This window comes from Syngnathus floridae, chromosome 6 (assembly GCF_059516105.1).
Source record: "Syngnathus floridae isolate MCC-2025c chromosome 6, RoL_Sflo_1.0, whole genome shotgun sequence".
In the NCBI taxonomy this organism is placed as follows: Eukaryota; Metazoa; Chordata; class Actinopteri; order Syngnathiformes; family Syngnathidae; genus Syngnathus; species Syngnathus floridae.
In genome coordinates, this window is record NC_142418.1 from 17901812 (window position 1) to 17916938 (window position 15127).

The window sequence follows — 15127 nt, forward strand, 5'->3', positions numbered from 1 at the left end:
CTTATTGATACATTTTAATTGGGCTGTGAAATATGTTGCTGTAAGACTAACAAGAACCGTGTATTAAAAAAAAAAAAAAAAAGGCTTTCCCGACAAACGCAATAAGCATCGTCGCACCAATACGCTGTAAACTGCTCCGGCATGCTTGACCAGCTCTGCTAATATGCATGACACATTTCCAGGCACTAATTCATTTGTTTAGTAATAGAGGGGGGAGCTAACCTGAGCCGCCGTGAGGAAAACATAAAGGTCCTGTTAATCCACAACTAATCAAAAAGTGTGCAGGAAACAAGGATTTTGTTATATTAATTAAGTCCAGGCTTGACTATTCGTACGGCGTGAGGAAAAGCCGGACACGTCGGGCGCATTACTATTCGGCGATGTCGGAGTGGAGATGCAACCCCGTTCTTCGAGCAGCTGAGGAGAGCGTGGCGAATGGCGAGAAAAGAATATGTATTTATGTTTCTGAAATCTTGTTGATAAAGGCCACTTGAAGCGGGCATTGGCTGTCGGGGATTTGTCATCCAAGGCTAGTGGCAACACGGCAAATGAACTGTGATGTTGATTAGTAGAGGCCCTTAAGAGGCCACACTTGAAAGTAATGCTGTTGACTCGGACCTGTTCGGGAACAAGTACTTCAGCGCTAGCGAAGCATTCGAATTAGAGCCGGGGAACAATACACATGGGTCGCGCGGCACGCACACAAAAGAATGTAATTACATTTCTGTCAAACAAATTTGATCTGCGGGGTTTGGGTTATTATAATGGAATGATGGGGAAGAAGCCGATGAAATGTCAAGTAGCGCACCCGTATCGAGAAGCGGAGCTATCGGTGGCAGAGACGGAGATATTAACATTCTGATCATTGTGGGAAATGTTTGGTTCCCCTGGCTAAACCATTACTATTACAATCCCAAATAATTAACTTTGGGTAAAACAGTCTGTTGCCGTGACAACAAGCAGGATGAGTTACTTTGTGGAAGTGTCACAGTGAAGATAAAAAAAAATTGGGTGAGTTCCAAAAGTAATAACTTTGCAATGAAAATCACATCAGTATCAATTTGTTATTTTATTGATCGTTAATAAGAATTGATTTACGCTGGCTGCTGATTAATCTAGTTACTTCGTGACTACCACAACCAGAAGACTCACATTAAAGAGGAAATCAAGTCAATATTTTTCTCGACAATAATATCTATAATTGCGACGCCGTTAGTCTAAATATAACATTCTAATTAATATTGTGCTTGCGGAATATGAATTGAGCAGCAAAATCTACCCGCCGTAACGTAATGACATCACAGTTACTCAAACTCAGTTAACGGCCAATCACAGCTCAGCTTGTGAACATCACATGACCAATTTACAGCTACTGGAGAGTTGTTAAAGGTCCATGCAAAATCATAATTCCAATCATTTCACAAACACAAGACAAAAACAAATTCTCATCTATCCGTCTCCACTTTGAGATAATAATCTTGCTGTACAAATGTCGTCCTCTGAAGGACACGTTTTGATGAGAAGATCTCAGTCCAGATTATTCGAAACAGTTGTAAAAAAAAAAGTCTTTCGAGTGCCTGTCATAGTTGAACAGTTGTAACCCGATTTCTTTCTTTCAGGGATGAAAGCACGGGTCGGCAGCGCCTCAGACTCAAATCACACGTCAAGACTTCAGCCCTCAAGGCTTAAGAGGCCACTTGGATTCTTAACATTCACTATTCTAGAACACTTTTCTTTCCCAACCCTCCGAGCAGTTTATGAAGAGTGAGAACAAATGGATTCATTTTCTTGTCTTTATAAATCAAACTTGCCAAATGCCGTCATTTTCTCTAGATGTTGATTTGATACTCGCATACTGATACGTACAGTAAAAAAAATAAAATATATAATTTTTTTTGCCCGTATCGGTCCAAAATGTTCCAATATTGCTCTCATATCAGCATTGTTATTCAATCATTACCCTGTTTATGTCCTCATCCCAGTGACAGACTTTAACGGGCGCTAAACCAACTCAGGTAATATGGTCTAATAAATGGACACCAATAAAAAGCATTTAATCGTGAGTGTCAACATGATTAATTGTGCACTAAAATCCACGAGACCTCCCAGTCATTGGGGGCAGTGAAAAGGCATTTTGCATCTCAGCATAACCGCTACGGAGACAAGCCGTTATCCGTGGAATGGGATGAAGAGCAAATTAATAATTAGCCATGTAATTTCTCCTCAGGAATTACTGTGCCGCAAACTGGCTGGCGAATTTAATTATTAGCACCCTTTTTGTTTCCATGTCCCTCTCATTACTGTCAGGATTGATGTAACGTAAACTTCATTAAAAATTAAAGCGGGAGTCTTAATTATGAGGCTACACTGACTGAAGTTAGAATTAGCCAACTCAGTGATGTGCAAATGAGAGCATTATTTAAGAAACATGCTGGAAGTAGTTATGCTAATTCCAAGAGTTCACAGTAGCAGACCTTTTCACTTGCACTTGCATATTCATTAAACACACTATGCAAATTTAATGTAGCAGTCTTCGTAATGCCTTGTTAATTTATTCGGATTTATCGAGTACGACTTGTAAAAAGTACAAATTTAATTACGCTATCTCCTTGGAAGGTAAGGGATATGGCCAAGGTTCCAAACGGTGTAAATCAGGAGTCTGGAGATAACGCCAATGAAAGGACACTGCTGTTAATAGCCAAGCGAGCGAGACATGATGATTTACCAAAGATACGATTCAAGGGAAAAAGATCCAACGTGCAAAAAAAAAAAAAAAGCATATAAAGCTGTAACATGGACATTTACGCCATAATATAATGCAACAGGCACTTCCTGTTCATTAAATAAAGGTGGGATTTATTTATTTATTTATTTATTTATTTATTTATTTGGCCCAGTGCAGCAAAATAATCTTGTTAGTTTGAAATGGTTTGGTCAGTTTTCAGTGACTTCCCATAAGCCCCTGCGGGACGACATTACAAGACTGAATGGGAGGAGAAAAAAAAAAACACCATCGCAAGAAGCCTAATCATTGTGGCGCTGAAAACAACTTGTCTTGCAGAGGGCCACACAGCTTTGACCGGAGCGTCACACACACACACGCACGCACAAACACCACTCCAGGAGATAATTACATTGACTGGTTGTCTGTTAGTCTTGTCTGTTCATCGTCCCTTGGGATGTGTGCTTGGCGCCGTGTGTGTGACCGCACACCCTAATGGTCTGCGGGACAGCACTGAAATCACCCTTAACTGCTTCTCTTAATAAAAATTAAAAGGGCTAACACAGCAACCAAATAAATACAAAATGCTTTTTTAAATACACTCTGCTCCGTGAAGCTGTTCAGGGTTATATTTATTTTCAAGACACCCCCGCACGTTTTTATTGCACACTCCATATGTGGAAAATGCACTCGGAAGCAGCAAAATGTAAGTGCCTGGAAAGATTGCAGATGTATCATAAACACCTCTGAGTTGATTACATAAATATTGCGTTACTCAATTATTTATGTGTTATTAATTAAAAAACATTTACTTAAAAAGGAAAATATTTGCAAGTACCCTACCGGGCCCTTCTGCTTAATACATTGAAGCATGCCTCATTTGCATAAACATATATTATCATGTTCACGCTTTAATTTGCATACTCGGGAGTCGTAAATAGAATGCGTGCACGCGTACAAGTATGTAACATTTCAAGATTGTAGTCGCATTCAGCTAATTTTCTCCGAGAAAAAAAAAAAATTCAACACGCTGTGAAAAATTAATGAGCGAATAAGAAATGTGTTAATTGCACACAGGTTTAATAATACGGAATTATGAAGGACATTTTGCTGAGAGTGGATGTCACGACAATGGCCGTACACGCGTGTTAAATTGGCAGCATACATCAGAGGCAGGTGTCATTACAGAGAAGGTTGTGGGTTTTCTCGTTGGTACAAGCAAGCTATTAGAACAACCCCTGCTGTTTTCCCATATTATTCTGACAAATGTCAAAATTAAAATGCGGCCCCTATTCAACCCGATTGAACCTCCGACTAGCAGATGACTTAATAGACATCCGTTATCATCTTCAGAGGAATCATTTCCATTTTTCCCTCACTAAGAGTGACAGATGTGAAGCCTCCCATTGACCATAATTAATCTGTGTTTAGAATGAACCGGCCGCACAGTAGAGGAGGCGTATCGCCCAGGGTCTGAGGGGCCCGGAAGAGAGTCAGTCGGCGCTGTCTGGCCCCGGCGCTTCTCGCTGTAATTATCCCATTGCCGTGAATAATGGGACAAGGGGGATCAGAGGGATGCTTTGATAGAGATGAGATTAGTTTAATCAAGTTCATTGCTTGGGCTAGGCCACCGAATCTCATCATCCCTCCCTCTCAAATCACCAGACCCTCACCTCACCCCACCCACCCACCGACGCTCCCTTTACACGCGCCGCATTAGCTGGAAGAATTTATGACATCGTTAGTTTTAAGCGCCACCTCGGTTAGGACAATGCACGCTTCAAAGAAGAGACCTCTATGACGTAGTTGGTGGAATCATACAAAATAGGGCGAAATACGGGGCGAAATTTTTGGGAAAGTTAGCCAGTCTGGACTGCAAAGAGTAAAAGTGTTGCCAGAGTCTGAGATATATAGCCTGAGATCAAACTTTTGTCAAATCACACTTCAATTAATTTTAAGTGGCATTTATTTTATTTTTTTTATTTCTCTTTAATCACTTGTTATTGGAGTTTGGTCATGTCAAATTCGCAAGCGGAGTCGTGATTGGCCGGAGCAACGGTGATGTCATTTTCAGTCAACAGCAAGTTGCAAAATGGCCGCTTTCTGAGATGGATTAAAACAGTATGCTGCTGAATTCATATTCCACAAATGCAATTTGAATCCAACTAGCGTGTTTAGCTTAGCGGGGGGGCCACAGAGTACATATTATTGGAAAGGAAATTGTTGACTTAACTTGAGCTTTAACTTTAACCAATAGTGTCATGGCACTACTTGACAGCTCTGCGGGCAGACAATTCCGCTATTGCAGCATAATTTGCAAGTCATTTATCAAAAAAAAAAAAAAGACATTGGATTAATTAAGCCTGGGGACTAAATTAGCCTCCCTCCTCGCTCATCAAGGTGTACCCTTGGTTTCGGTTTGGAGGAGGGGGTTGGGGGCTCCATGCTGGTGATGAGGCAGTAGGGACTTGCTAATGCTAGCATGTACATACTTGGAAGATTTCATGTTTTTATTTCCCCCAACTGAGGTTCATGCGATTCTTGAAAGCTTTTTGATTGCCCAATCGAAATAAAAACTGCCAATAATGTAAGTTTGAATCGTTTCTCATCACTGATTCCTTAATTTTTTTTTTTTATTCGATATTTTCATACTGATCTGACACACACATATGTTCTTACCGTGTCCTGGGTTCATTAGTCGGGAGAATCTTATCCCTGACTGGAGAGGGTCACGCGTTTGATGAATGGAGCGAGTTGCTTGTAGCTCCAGGCGAGGATTCCACACCTCAAGAGGTACAGACGACCCAACTCTGTTTAGTGCAAAGAACCTGAAGGAAGACGGGGAGGGGGGGAAAAGAGGGACAGAGAGAAAGCGAGGGATGAATTTGGATTACCCAGGAGTTCCGTCTCCCACGAGTCCCGCATCGGAGAGACATTAGGAATCTAATGTGCTATTATTCTCCATCACCCCCCTAAGCCTAAAACATCTGTCCTTGGGGTGTCTCTGATAATAGACATGGGCTTTCGGACCCTTGGCTGAGACAAGATAGCGGCTTCTACGAGGGCCCTTGACGTCCCGCCGACTTAATCCGCCGGTACTTCCACAAAATTGACATTGCCTAGAGAGTAAAGCAATCAGGCGACACGGCGCAGCGCAGCATTCTTATTTCTGCCGCGAAAGGGAAGAGCTGACCTTTAGGAGGTCTGGCAAAGAATTTAATTTGTTTCAACAACTTTCAAAAGGAATTTGCTTGCCATTTGAGTTGCTGAGAGTGTTGCAGATGAATCAGGTCAAAATGATGTTTTCATGTTGGAAAGATTGTCATTTCTTACATGAGCCACGATGTCGAGAGGATTCTTTCATTTGAGGAAATTGGGATTTTGAAAGGCATCACACTGAAAAATATTTTGTTTTCTGTGAGATTCATTTTATTTGGAGAAAAAAAAAATATGTTCGATAAAGACAAAGACTATTTGGGAAACACTGACATATGGTTTTGGTCTTTTCCTAGGATTTGTTGACAACAACAAACACGGCCAATCTAGTTAACCTTTTGGCTTTTAGGACCAAGGGCTGGTAAATTCCACAATGATGACAGTTTGATCCCACCATAAACGAAACGTCTGTTTTCACTGATCTCCGTCTGATCCAGTGCATTGCTTTGTCATTTTGCCCAGCAGATCAAATATGACACATTGAGGTGACATTTCGAAAAAACAACCAGTTAGGAACATTTCAGAGTCCGTTTGGCTTTTTTTTTTTAGAATGTAAATTATTAAAACTAGATTCTTTTTTTTTTTTTAAGTCTTTCACACATTGGGATAATTGTTCTCGCATGACCGTGAATAGAATATTCATGATATTCATATTTAACATGAAAGATCAGTTAATGGAGGCCTAGTATTTGATGTTGTATTTCTGCTAAGTGAATTAAATCTAGTCAAAGAGCACTGATATTTGTCTTAAAGGCTTTTGTGCCCCCAAGGTCTCATTATTAATGTGTCCCCTTAAATGAAAAGAATATATCTTGATTCATTAATTATTGATGAGTGCAGTGGAGGAGGGGGGCGGGGCTTACTCCAGGCACTGATTAATTTAAGTGAAATAATATTTCAATGTTGCAAAAGACAGGATAACGACAATTCTGCCGTGCCAATGTTCCCAATAGATTCATCACGGAGAGCGGACGAGACCGCCCGGACAGTTCTGACTGACGGAGCAGATGGCCAAACTTGCGCCTTTCCACTCGCTCGTGTTTGTGGTGAGCAATTAAAAGTTTGAGGCTGTTTTTCCCTCTCCCTTCCCCCGACTGTACAGATTGCAAACATGACAAAGGGTCAAATATCTGCAAGGGGAAAAGGAGTGGAACAACTGTTCCAGCGAGACGCTTTGGTGCGCAAACAGGCGAGCGAGTATTCACCTGCAAAGAGGACGCCGAAGTGAATAATTAGTGCAATAATTACCCGGCTGAAAATGAATCTGCAAGATGGCCTCCCTTGCATTGCCGTCAAGAATAACAGGTGTTGAAAGTGCCCGGGAGGGACAGAGATTAAAGATAGTTTCGTTATCGCGGTTTTCCTTCAGGCGCAACTCTTCTGTATTTTATCCTGTCACCCAAAGCATGGGTCGCCCCCCGTTTTCCTCCGGCTTGGCAGTTTCGGGAGCGGTGGGCTTTTTTGACAAGAGAACGAATGTTGTTTAATCTGGGCCGTCCTTGAGCTACCCGGACACGGCGTGTCCACATAACCGCCAGCTATACGAGGAGTTGCAGTGATGCTCATTACCGGCGGCCGCCTGCTTTTCTTTGTGCAGACAAAATATGGACACAGCGAAAAGCAAACTTATTTTGAGATCAGCCCTTTGCTGTCATACTGTTTACAAATTCAAAATTTTAAATAAGCATGGAGGATACGTCCTGTGATTTTTTTCTTTTTTTTTGTCATCGTTAAAAAAAAACGACACGATGGTTTACTTTTTAGGAATAAGAGCAATAATGGACTTCTTTTTGTTAGCCTAGCGGCGGTATATATGTTCTGTTTTGACGAAAGCAACGAAGCAAATAAGCCTAGGGCTGTTTGTTCTCGTAAGAATTACTTAAGACTTGTCAAGATGCCACAACTCGTGCTTGGGTTCCCGGGCTCTTTCTCTGTTTGTTTTTTTCTCTCCAGACTTCCTGTGTGTGTTGTGTTTTTTTTATTAAATGGCTACAGCAGGTGGAACGGCTCTTGGACTCCAAGAGTTAAAATATTTGTTCTCCAGCCTAAGTGGTGTGTCTTTATAAATGATTATTGTGTTTGAGTGCAACTGAGCGGTGTGGCCAGACATTGTTGTAATCCAAAAAGATTGCCTTCCACGCAAAGCTATTTATTCCCATTTCCATTTGGGTAAAACGAGAATATGTCTATGCAAAATCAAGATGAATGTGCAGTTGAAACAGACAGTGCTTGATGATACTCGCCGCATGACATCCTGCACTTTATCTTTTGTGGTGCCCTGTTGTCTTATAATGTTGCATCATTAGTTTCCCTGACAATGATTTAGCTTTAAGGCGACTACCCCATTGACCTGTGCTGTGTTTAAATGTAACCTTCTTTTTAGTCCGAGCCGTCGTTTGTCACTTGTGAGCGGTCAAATACACACAAATTGAACACAACCCTGCCATCCTCAATGACAGCATGACGTAGGGTCGGGGAACGGGGAAAATCACTTGCATGGCTTACATTTACATGGTCTGGGGAAGGTTAGCAAGTCGTTCCTGAAAGGTAACCGCCTCTAATTTCTTTGGGGATGGTGGGACCTTGGATCGGCTGCCAACCCTGTGTTCCAGGTCAGGGGCCCCTGAATGTTAACTAAGACCCGCAGGAGCAGGTCAGCAGGCAGGCCAAGGGACCGAAGGAAAGCCTTTGCCCGGCCGGCTCGTGTCGTGGCGGCCGGCAATCGGTGCGGAAAGTCGCCATCCATCTTTGGCACGATGCTAATGAGCCATGTTGTGGAAAGGGGTCTGTGGTTAAGAGAGCTATCCAGGTGGTGCCTCCCTGTGGCTGAGCACAGCAGCACCCTGCTTCTCGATTTCTTTCAAAGGTGACAAATGTTTTGAATACGTGTCACACCTTTGGCCATTTTGATTAACGTGTTTTATGATGCATTAAACACATGTCGGTATTCGATTAATCGCGAAATATTTTTGATCATCGATGAATGGTTTGGATATCTTTTTTTAATTCAAAAGTGTCCAAGTACTCGAAATTTCAAATGGTCAATAGTATATCGTGCGATGTGGGCAGCGCTCCATGAAAATAGACTGGTTATCTTAATTTTTTTTTTTTTTTAATTAATAATGAGCAACATTTTTGGCTATTTTCGGACCATACCAGTATCTGAATCTTAATTAAAGTGTATTTGGAAGTTTGTTTTAAAATAACTTCATGGATAGTAAAATCTTTTTCTAAAAATCGGATTCATCGGACAAAATAATCGACAGATCAATTGCTAATAATCCTTAGTTATAACCCTTCTATATTACATGGCTCCACAAATTTAATTCTAATCATAATTTTGGCTGCCGCAATTAAAAAAAAAAAAAAAACACAGTTTTGCCTTCAAAATTATATTCTTAGTTGAGAAGCTCAAAATTGAAAGCTGTCTTCAAAGTTTGCATTTTCCCTCTCCAAAAGCCCATAGTCATTTGAATACACGGCCAAAACCTCACATTTTGGACCATAAAAAGCCCCTGAGGCTCAGAGTCATAAATATACTAAGTTAAGATAAGAACTATAACTGCACATCCATTATTGGGAAATAAAAAGAAAATGAAATAAATTAGCAAATGAATTGGCACCACATACAGTTTTGCAATATTTACAGTACAGAGCATTTCTCTTCTGCTTTCACAACATGTTCAAACAATTTATTCAGTATTTTACATCAGGTCATTTTTCAGGAACATAGCCCATAAAAGGTACAAATTTAAAAGACAGTGCACCATCATATTCTTGATCAATGTGTCTGATGTTATCTTCTCTAATTGGCTTTCCAATGAAATGGCCAATTAAAAAGGGCTCCGTTGCTTTGTTAATAAAGCAGTGACTCGAGGGAACATTTGGCTGGCAGTTAATTATGCAGCATTCGCCGACTCGCTTTTGGCCGCCGCCGCCGCGCGGCGTACGGCGAGACGACACGGCTGTTATTGTGCTCTGCTTCCTTTTCGTATTTGGAGAACAGAAAAGAGCGAGCGTGTGTTTTTGTTGCTGTCGCCACATGTAAAGTCTCAGTTGGTTGTTTAAGCAGATAATACAAGCTCACTGGTGATATGAAAGGTATTTTTTTTTTTTTTTTTTTTTTTTTAAACGTGTGTGTCAACAGGAGTACATTTGTAGCGTTGATTTTTTTTGGGGGGGGAACTTGAGTTCATCTTGAATAACATTTCAATACTATTAGTGAACCGGTAAAATTCATTTAAAAAAAAAAAAATTAATTGCATGTCTCTATGAGGACACAGACACTTTCCAAAAACGATCCTTCTACTCGTCGACACTGCTCTTTACATTAACGCCGAACGAGATCAGTCTCCCCCTTTGCCATAATAAAAAATATTGGCTTTTAACAGCGACATTAAAGCATATGGGAGCTCAAGGCCATGTCGACATTGTGTAAAAGCCAAAAGACATCGGCTGTGTAGATTCCCACGGCAAAAACAACTATGGCTTTGTGCGAGAGTATGAGCAAATACTTATCGTTTGTGTGACATTAAAGGAAGCTCGGTGGAATGATAAAATATTGAAACGTCTGTGGAACATAAATGCGAATTCTTGCTACGTCTGTCTCCTGCTAATTGAGTTGCTACCAAGAATGTTAGCACTCTGGAGAATAATTTGTCAGTGCAAAACATGGAATGGACCAATTTATTGGTTGCTGCAGGCTGTGGAGTTCCAACAGTCTTTGATCAACCTTTTTAGGTCAGTAACTCTCGAAATACAGAGCAAAAAATTACATGGCGGGGAAAAATGATTTCATCTTCTTTAAAAAAAAAAGGACGAGGAAGTATTTTTGTAGTTACGCTCCAGCGATAAAGCCGGATTAATTCTTTTTGAAGGCTTGGCGCCAGAGTAGGGAAATAACAGCTTTAGTATTTATTGTTTTGCGCGGATGGAAAACTTAAACATTTAACATGAAAAAAGTGACAGAAAGAGTAATTATAAGTTTTGCTTTTGTCTCATCACTCTGGAGACGCAAGGCGCTCGCGCTGACAGTTCCACTGTCAATTAAAAGAAGCCTTTCAGATGCTTACGTTGGCAGAGGCATTGATCAATCTTTGATTTTCAACCCTGATGACTTGACAGATGTACAAAACATTGTTGTTTGATGGCAAACGTCAAGAGGAAGTTTTTGTCTCAACAACGCACACAGTCCTGACAAATTGTCTCGTCCTTAAGGTGAACTTGTTGTTGAAGCAAACCGAACGCTGAATGTTTGTCTCGTTTAAAATCAAGATGCCTTTTGTCATTTAACGATAACTCATTGTGATTTGAAATCAGAATGAAGAGTTTGCTTGAGGTCGGAGATACAGCTTGTACAAAACTCACTCGTCATTGAGCGGCCATTACGAACCTGACCCGCTTGCAAAAATTGCTCTTATACAGTAGCCGGCCTATCTATCGAGGCGCTGCAAACATGGTGTCGTGTTAAAACAGTTACGAGCGGATGACAACGGCCCCGCATCTGAACTATCCGGTCGGTGCCTTCGTCTCGTTAAGCAGATTTAAACAAGCCGACGCTGACGACCTCGGCGCCTCCCATTCATTTAACCTACAAACGGCTGCGGACGGCAATTATGCAGGCAGTAAAAGGAAATACTGAGGGATACATTTAAAAAATGCTGAAGAGGTTCAATTAACGGAGACAAGGTAGCGGAGTGAGCTAAGGCTTAGCGTATGCTTTCAAATGTGCTGCCTCGACACAAGCCGTCGACATTTGCTTTGCCCGACTGTGCCGACGTTAATCTAAGCGAATGCTCGTTTTATTGGGTTTTAGAGATTCTTGTCAAATAACATCGCGGCGTCTCTTAAGACATGCGTTCCCCCCCCCCCCCCCCAATAAAAACATGTTTAATTAAAAAAAATTAACCACAGAGCTTCTTTTTTTTCCTCTTTAAAACACATCTAGCGAAAAACCCCTGGTGGCGTATCAAACCGAGAAAGTACGAGCGAACGGATGTAATAAACTAAAGCGTATTTGCTCGGAATATGTCAACACTACATAACAACGACGTGCCGCGATTGGATTTATGCTCAAAACATTTCATTGAGGCCCTCAAGATGAGATATGAGCTTGCGCGGCGGTGGCGGCGGCGGCACGTCACGTCGGCGTGGCTGGCGTCTCGGAGGACCTTTAATTTGAGACGGAAAAGTCTGTTCCTTCGCTACGAGGTTAAAGTGTGGCTGACAAGTGAGGAAAATCACGGCTGAATGCATTAATTAGCTAGACCTAAAAGCATATTTATCAAAGGCTAAGCCACATGGGAATGATCCCGGGAAGGATCTGGTTACAGACGGGACAGGTTAATAGAATAAAAGGCCTTGAATGGAATGTGTGCTTCCACATAAAATATCAACCTGATCTCACGTGTAAACGAATCATTAGGACAAAACGATTGGATGTGATGGCAAGCTGCTGACTGCAACGACCTTCGTTTTGCTTCTTACGCTGGCTCTGATTAAAATGTCAACGCCCAGGACTTAACTTGAAATGAAACAATATTTGCTCGGAGTGAAAAGCGGACAGAAATGACGCCGAAATCGGAGGAGGGCTTTGTGATTTGGGAAGATCATCGGACTTCACTCAATATCGCGATTGCAGTTTATCATGTTTTGATTTTGTAGGTTAGATTTAAGCAAAAATAAAAATTCTATCTAATTATAATTTACAGAAAAGAATCACAATTTTCGTCTGTTTTTGTCCATTTTGCGCCAGTAACTCACATGAGCAGAGGTCACGACCTTTGCAATTGAAAAATCAGCCTTCCACCCCAATAATTGTTCATCTCCATCTCAAAATACTCTGACTGAATCGCCTAACTGGTGTCAATCACGATTGAATATCGAAGAGGGCGGCGTGGTCTATCGTCCCAGCCGGCGATGAAAGATGGCCCTTCAGTTGGCGAGCGAAACGGACGGACGCTGATTGAAGGAGCTTCTCTTTACGCCGGAGCCATGGGATTGTTAACGGGATGTGATAGCTCGCGTCGGCCGAGCTGAGCGGGGAAATAAAGCTGTTGGAAAAGGGGTGCTTTGCCATCACTCACATGGCTAACGACGTCTGTCTGCCTCTGAAGTAAGTAATGGTCCGCCCACAGGTTAGCGAGCGGGACGCAAAGTTGAACTCGGATCAGCGAGCGAGGGTCACGGCTATATTCTAAACGCGTTTCATAACGATTCAAATATATTGCAATTATGAAGGTTCGTGAAGTTCCTTTGAGGGTTCAAATTTAAAAGTTCTGGAGTTGTTCTTTAGGCTCCAGTAATGACGTCGCTGGGAAGCCGCAAAGCGAGAACTCTTAAAATATCCCTTGGGTCCTAATAAAATGGATTTATTAGCGCACACGTGTAAGGCTGCAAAATAAAGGATATTCTTGTAAGAACAAGAGAGGTAAGAGCGTGTTGAGAGGACACATTCAAATATCAAGCGCCACTCAATTCTCTTTAGCGGGATAATTAATCAGTTGAGTGTGCACATGGAGTCTCAGAGGCATATTTGAGATAATTGTTCTCATTGACTTGATGAATTATTTGTTTGCTGATTAATTCTGTTCACATTTGGAAAACAAATGATTGCGCGCCCATACAAAGCACATATATTTGTTTCTTGATTTCTTGTGACGGGAGGTGAAAGTCGCAAATTGCTGCCATACATTCGAATGCGGCGGAAAAAAAAGGCTCATGAGGAATAAACGCCGGCCATGTTCTGAAAATGTTATCGTGCCTTCTTTTTTTCCCGCAAGCATGAGGTCAATGAAACACGAGTGCCTACGCCAATGTTAGCATAATGCTAAGGTCAGCCCTCGGTTACAGACGCTGGTACGACTGGCGTTGGGAAAAGCGTCCTCAAGGCTACTGCAGTTTCTATTTATGCTGTTTTAAATGTTTGCCTCATTTGTTTCCTTTAAATATTTCATTTACCTTAAAATATTCATTTAACTTTGCCTTTAAATTTTTTACCACTCCCCCACCCTGCTATCTCCTCGTCTTCTTTTTAGGCCTCTACAATCATAAATAATTATTCATCTACCCCGAAAGATCACATAAAAGATGCACATGAATCCTTTTTTGTCTTTTCTCATTAGTGATATACTTCGAGTTGCCTAAATACTTCCCGCTACCGCATTTATGGAAATGGGTTGGAGAATCTTCCTAATGACTACTTTGGTTTCGCCGTCCACCTCGGATTTTGGCGTTCCTTCCTCTTTTCAACATGAAAGGATGGGGGAGGTAAGCACTGAAGGATTTGCATACAGCTCTAGAGTTCTCGCATTATTTTTTTTTAAATGGGGGACTAGTCACATCCTGCACCTGACTGTTTCACTTTATTATTCAAACCAACTGGAACACTTAAGTAAAGTCACATGTGCAGCAAGAAGCTCTCTCATGCAATTAAGTGGATTTTTAATGAATAAGGACAGGAGCAATATTAAAAGTGGATGATTCTATCTGGCAAGCATTTATTATTATTATCATTATTTTGCTAGACATAATATAATTCCTCAAATAGTGGCCTCCCTTTAATAGGCACCATGCCCAAATGAATATCTTGCTCGATCGTTCACATGGATAAATAAATGCTGCACCACAAATAGACATTTCCTTTTGTCACCGTAAAGACAAACAAAAAAAACAGGTGGTGCACTTTGGTGGCTGAAATTACCTTTTGTCTGACATGACGTCTTGAAAGCAGAAATTGGTGCAGTGGGCACTCAAGAGGATGCTGGCACAGAGATTGCTTTCCCAAAAGATGCCTGGTCGACTCTGTAGATGAGTAAATAAGGAGTTGTAAATACAGCAACAATTACAAAAAATACAGGAAAAAAATATTATTATTATTGATGATGATGAATACATATTCTTTAGCAATCACACCTTTTCCGAAAGGCAAATTCCATTTTTAGTTCTATGATCATTATCAAATTTTTCACATTGGTACCCTCATGTGGCAGCATCACATTTGTACAACCTTTAAGGTATATTACTGATAAATTATCATATTCTTATTTGTCAGTTGTTTTTCAAATATTGTATTATTTATTATTGTCATAAAGATTCATTTGTCCAAAAAAAGTGGCCTGGTACCCTTTGTAGTTGAATAAACATGAATGATTATGAAAAAAAAAAACCTCTTATTCAAGAATGTATGAG

At 41.0% G+C, this 15127-nt stretch overlaps 1 long non-coding RNA gene across 9 annotated transcripts in view; it reads right to left on the minus strand.

Moving 5' to 3' along the window:
* The window catches only part of LOC148397036 (uncharacterized), a 58524-nt gene that overhangs the window by 42128 nt on the left and 1269 nt on the right, over nt 1-15127 (minus strand). For all 9 annotated transcript variants that reach the window (XR_015858998.1, XR_015859005.1, XR_015859000.1 and 6 more), the window contains exons 3-4: nt 14640-14740; nt 5402-5550 (exon numbers count right to left, since the gene is read on the minus strand). This is a non-coding gene — a long non-coding RNA (uncharacterized LOC148397036). The remainder of the gene's footprint in view (nt 1-5401; nt 5551-14639; nt 14741-15127) is intronic.